Raw genomic sequence first — 6913 nt, forward strand, 5'->3', positions numbered from 1 at the left:
ATACAATTTGGTATTTGCATTTGCATAGTCTCTACAGCCTACTAAATGTATCTCTTTAGATTTTCAGTTTTTCTATATACCATACCTGATATTTTCTCTATTCTAACACAAAATCAACAATGTAGAGTAACATGAAACGTTGATTACTGACATCAAATGCCTAAAATAATGTTAAATGACAACTTTTAGCATGCGTAAAGTGACATGCTAAATAATTTGGTTCAACAGATAGATACGGACTTGTAGTGCAATGGGTAAACGTGTTTTTTTTTTTATGCAACAGGACAAGAAAGTTTTCTTCATGCGACGTTTCTCATATTATATTAGTTCGTGGCCCGGCATGGCCAGGTGGGTTAAGGCGTGCGACTCGTAATCTGAGGGTCGCAGGTTCGCATCCCCGTCGCACCAAACATGCTCGCCTTTTCAGCCATGTGGACGTTATAATGTTACGGTCAATCCCACTATTCGTTGATAAAAGAGTAGCCCAGGAGTTGGCGGTGGGTAGTGATGACTAGCTGCTTTTCTCTAGTCTTATACTGCTAAATTATGGACGGCTAGCGCAGATAGCCCTCGAGTAGCTTTGCGCGAAATTATAAAACAAACAACTATTTCAGTTCAAGTCATATTTTCGGAATCATCCGAGAAATAAGTAAAATATTTAAACATCTTGATGGTAATCACTTTATTGTTACATAAATTAGGTTGTCACGAGTGGCAAAGGTATTCTAATATATAAAGTATCAACTTAAAACTCGAAGAACAAGCTGGAACAGTTCGGACAATAAAAACAAACAGCCAACTTAGAGTTTTAAACATATTTTCATTATACATCCAGATTTTCGTGTAATTTTAAGTACAAGAACTATAAAATCATTTTGACTTGAAATTGTCTTTTTTTTTTCTTGTTCAACCAATCTTCTGAAAATTCGAAGCTACCAAAAGGTCAGACAAAAGCACCCCAAAACTTAGTGACGGGTACTGGTGACTAATTGTTTTACCTCTACTGTTTCAGCTCAGGACTAAGGACAAACAAAAGGACCCCTAAACATAGCAACGAGTACTGTTGACTAATTGTTTTACCTCTATTCCTTCAGCTCAAATCTAAGGACGAACAAAATTACTCCAAATATTTGCGATGGTTATTGTTGACCAGTTGTTTTACCTCTACTCCTTCTGCTCAAAACTAAGGACAGACAAAGTTACCGCTAAACTTAGCGATGGTTATTGTTGACTAGTTGTTTTACCTCTACTCTTTCAGCTCTGAACTAAGGGCAACTATGCTCGAAAAACCTAAACAAACAAGCAAAAGTCTTTCATTGATGTGGTGTAATTTATTATAGAAGCAATACTTCCAATTAAAGTTGTTTAACGGACAGAAACGATAAGAATAATTACTTTTTAGTCACGTTTTATGTGTATGCATACCATTCGATTATCTGGGAAGTAATACAGCAGGATATTTCAGTTTTTATGATAAAATTTGTTACTAGGAGTCTGTAACACGCCAAACAAAACCTACTGACTTATTGCAAATCTTTACACAGAGAGTTATTTGCCTAAGTGAATTGTCTACTCTAAACCTATTGCTTTCTTTTCAAGTAATTGCCTAATTTGTTCAATTTTGGATCACATCTACTAAGTTTAAGAGAAGTAGCTATTGCCTGCAAAAAATGAGGTCAGTTTACGACCTTCATTTCACTTCAGTTTTGTCAGCGATAGACTCTCTTATGGGATCACACATTTTTTAACGTTCTTTCACTGTACATTCAAAATGATAGTCGTTGTTTTTTGTTTTTTTAAAATGTTATTTTCCAATTATCTTTAAATGGGATATAAATCAGCCTGATGCAAAAGCAATTTGATATCTTAAAGAAAATTAACGGTCCGGTGATTAGGGCGCTCGACTTGTAATCTGAGAGTTCCGGGTTCAAATCCTCCTCACACCAAACATGTTCGCCCTTTCAGCTGTGAGGGCATTATAATGTGACGGTTAATCCCACTATTCGTTGATAAAAGAGTAGCCCAAGAGTTGATGGTAGGTGGTGATGATGACTAACTGCCTTCCCTCTCGTCTTTCACTCCCTAAATTAGGGACGGCTAGCGCAGATAGCCCTTATGTAGCTTTACGTGAAATTCCAAAAAACAAAGAAAATTAAACTATACTTTCGAAAAAAAAGGAGCGTTGCAAAGGTGTTATAATGCTACTATTCGTTCGTATAAATTAGCCTAAGAGTTGACAGTGGGGATATTGACTAGTGAGTTGCTTTCCCTCTAGCTTATCATTTTAAAATTATGGATGACTAGGGAGATGGCCCTTGATTAGCTTTGGACAAATATTCTACAAAGAAAATCATATAATTAAAAGCTGGTCTTAAGTTTCATACGTGTTTCAAGATTTTAAATTCAGCATGAAAATATGGATCGCATTCGCGTGTTTAAGCTTACAGCATCACACATCTAAGCTGTCATTCGTCATTTGCAGCTCATAACTTTAAACTTGTAATGTAACACTAAACACTGAGGTGATAAGTTAATGACATTCCACGGCCGTAAAATGATTAAAATTTGGTAAATACATACTACTTAATAAAATATACAGGAAATTGTCCATTTCCAGATCAATATCCCAAAATTATTGTATCTTAATATTCATAATAATTTAAATAAGTAAGACATGTTATATGTGTATACATACATATGCTTTTTAATGTGCCCGTTTCATAAAAATAACTTGAAAGTAAATGGGTACATTTGAACATTAATTTCTTTGTTTTTTTTAATTTCGTGCAAAGCTACTCGAGGGCTATCTGCGCTGGCCATCCCTAACGTAACAAGTGTAGGGACAGAGGGAAGGCAGCTAGTGATCACCACCCACCGCCAACATTCAGGCTACTCTTTTACCAACGAATAATGGGATTGACAATAAGTTTATAACGCCCCCACAGCTGAAATGGCGAACATGTTTGGGGTGATTGGGATTCGAACCCGTGACCCTCGGATTACGAGTGGAGTGCCTTAACCACCTGGCCATGCCGGGCTTTGAACATCAGAAAACAACAACAGCTTTTCTGGAATATTTCGTCGCACCTTCAGTGCAATTTAGTGAATTCAAAGGACGTCAACTGAAAACAAAATTTTCACGAGTTATTAGCTGGAGCACGTATACTTGTCACGAAGAAATATAATAAACAAAACTCAGGTTGGTCCAAAGAACAAGAAGTAACCATAGCAACCACGTATACGACTTCATTTCTTACGCTGATTTACAGCTCTGGGTATATGTTCATGAGATTCATTAATAGATGTATGTTTAAGTAAAATCTTCCTGTATTAACACTGGTAACAAAATTAACGGATCGTCAACTTGCATCATGTGCAAACGTGCAAAGTTATTACTTGTGCAATTTATTGATGGTTTCCATGTGGATTTTATCAGATTCGTCAAAAATCGCACCATTTTATTTCAACTGTTACTTATTAATCACTATATCTTGAAGCTGCAGTTAGGCTTACAAACTTGTCTTGCTAAACACTATTTAAATGAATTCATAAATAACTCAACTATCACATTTCTCGAAGTGTTATGTCTAACAATGGTGCATAGTTTATGCTTTTAAATTCATAAATATTTAATATTGGCCTGATAATATATAACTAGACCTCACATTCCTAATGAAACAGGGAAGAAAGGTGTTCATAACATTTGATTAAATACCTCAACACAATGAAAGTTCAGCTGACAGTATCCTTCTTCATCTCAATAAGTACAGCAATGAACTGATGTATTAAAGGTTTGGTTGTCGCTAAACAGAAAGCCACACAAATAAGTGCTATTTGTGCTGTGCCCACCAAGGGTATCTGAACCCGGTTTTTAGCGCTTTAAGCTTTCAGACTTACTGCTGAGGCACTAAGGGGCAGTTCGATGTGTTAATAAATATTTATGTGCTCAGATATGGAATGTAAGTTTAATTTTCAAAGAAAGTTTATATAGGGTAAATATTTTTTTTAAATTTTGTTTACAGGGAGTAATTGTGCTATTAACAAGTCTGTACTTATTTAAGTTACACTTATGTCTTGGGTATTATTTCTTTTATCATATGCGACTACTTACTTGCCAAACATAACAGCTACGTGTTTATCTTATCATCAGATAACATTGCACAACAATTTTTTTGAAAAGTTTCGCTTCCTGAAAAGTCTTTGCTGATTGTGACAGGTACCTGGTGGGTATGCATAAATATTGTTTTGGTTTTCCTTCATCACGTAGGAACTCTGAGAAATAGACAGTTAACTATTTACCGGCAATAACGTATTTAATTGCGTTTATGTTTCTAATACGCTATTACGTTCAATATAATTAAAAAGTGTTTTGCTCCCGATTTTCGTTTGTATTCAATGTCCGGTGCATCACGTTGCAGTGTCCAACAGTAGTCAGCAAGCATTGACGGATTACAGTTGCCCTGATATCGTTTCTCCATTGTAGCAAAACTGAAGATTTCGATGAAACAGTAGGTGATGAGCAAATTTGGATGTGATTTTCGTGATCAGAAGCCAAAAATGTATAAGGAACAGTGTTCAAGAAGCAAAAACTTTGTTGTGCAGTATAATCTTGTATCGTAGAGCTGAGTGTGGCCTTGTGGTTATAGCGAGTCAAGCTCCAGATCAATGGATCCTCCGAGATACAATATGCAATGCCGTTGACCACGTACTTTACTTTCACCTGTGAATGTGTTACGTATGCGAGAACCAATTCAATTATTCGATTCAAATCGTCAAAGTCTTAGGGTAGTGAGTACTGAAGGATGCCTTTCCTTTGGTCAGTTGCTGAAAATTAGGATAGGCTTTAGTAGAATCCTCAGGGTATTTGACCTGGACATTTAAACTGTGTGTGTATAATGTTTCAATTTAAATTAAATATTTCATTATGTTTTAGTAGTTAGAGTTGTAAAACAACAACCAGAACATAAAGCTTTGTAAATTCCAAAATATACATTCGTTTTGGTTGTGACATTTCAGCTGTTAATAATAATAGTTTAACTATTGTTTCTTTTCTATTTTTTCGCGTGCTCTGACCCTCTTTTTCGTGTAAAGATAAAATGTTTGCTAAATTTTACGTTTAAAAACATGAACAACGTGATACTATTATCCTATTCTGTTGTTACTACAATAACCGTTATCAGTCATTTGGTTGTTTTACAATATCATAAAGCGAAAGTTTCTAGAGGGGTAAATATTTATCCGAATGAAACTTGCTTTAATTATGTTGTAGAAGATGAACCTGATTATGGAGTTATGATTAGCATAACGAACTGGGTATCCAAAGTCTCGGGTTCGAAACGTGGTGCTACTAAAATTTTTTCTCAATTTCAACTGTGTTTTTAAAAGTGACAGTTAACAGTACTCTTTGGTTAAGAGTAGTCGCTTTAGACAGATGCTTTCAATTGCTTGTTTTCCCTCTTGTCCGTAATTCAAGATTAGGAACGACTACGCCTGAACCACGAGAGCTTCTGTCCTGGTCGTTAATGCTCTTTTTTTTTTTAATTTTGTGCAAAGCTACACGAGGGCTATCTGCGCTAATCGTCCCTAATTTAGCAGTTTAAGACGAGAGGGAAGGCAACTAGTCACCAATACCAACCGCAAACTCTTGGGCTACTCTTTTATCAATGAATAGTGGAATTGACCGTAATATTATAATGCCTCCACGCCTGAAAGAGCGAGCACGTTTGGCTTGACGGGGATTGGAATCTGCGACCTTCAGACTATTAGTCTGACTATTTGATTCGTTTTACAGCTGCTTGAGGTATGTGACGGTTAAACGGTAGATAAAAGTCGTCTTGAGATACATTTGTGGATACAATTCGTTCTTCATGGTATTGAAAAATTTAACTTGATGATGACTTAAGAAGGTCGAAACGTTATTCTCTATTTTAGTTTAATAAAAGTTTTAATACCTATACCAGCTGTCCTGAGATACATTTTTACTTCAAGCGGGTTTCTCGTCATCACGAATTATATCCAAGTCTTTGAAGCTCTAAATTCTCGATAAAAACACATTCTTATGATCAAGGTATACGAATAATTCATGTTGGAAACGGCTGTTACATCTTCAAAATCGTTTCAATATTATGTACTTTCTTATCTGCATATCACGTGGTTATGCAAAATACATATTTTTGGTAAAACAGAGTTTGAATCCCCCAAAAGAATGAGAATCTCTGGTTTAAGTCATATTCTTATTCATGTTACGATCAATCTCACTATTCGTTGATAAAAGAGTAGCCCAACAGTTGACGATGGGTGATGATTAGCTGTTTTCCTTATAGTGTTACACTGCTAAATTGGGGACGGCTATCGCAGAAAGCCCTCGTATAGCTTTGCTATAAATTTAAAACAAACCAAACTATATTGTCTAGATGATGGCACAGAGTACCTTTTTTTTTTTTTTTTTTTTGAGACTCCATGTAAAGCGACTATAACCTTCACCTGGGTTTGGTGAAAATTATACACGTTATAATAGATAGCTGACACAAGCACATAGACTATATTAAACATGTATATGCAATTAACTCATAATCATTTTAGTATAAATTTCTTAAGCAAAAAAGCCCTTGAACATGGGTGTAGATATACAAAATATTTTCTAGTTTTTTCCAGTGTTATTCATAAAAAGATCGTTCATAGATAAACCTTCATAATACTGTTTTAGTTTTAAACTTTCAAGTATTTGGTTTGTTTTAAATTTCGCACAAAGCTACGCGAGAGCTAACTGCGCTAGCCGTTCCTAATTTAGCAGTGTAAGACGAGACGGAAAGCAGCTAGTCACTACCATCCACCGCAAACTTTTGGGCTACTCTTTTACCAACGAATAGTGAGATTGAGCGTACCATTATAACACCACCACACTTGAAAGGGC

Source organism: Tachypleus tridentatus, chromosome 13, assembly GCF_004210375.1.
Source record: "Tachypleus tridentatus isolate NWPU-2018 chromosome 13, ASM421037v1, whole genome shotgun sequence".
Classification (NCBI taxonomy): Eukaryota; Metazoa; Arthropoda; class Merostomata; order Xiphosura; family Limulidae; genus Tachypleus; species Tachypleus tridentatus.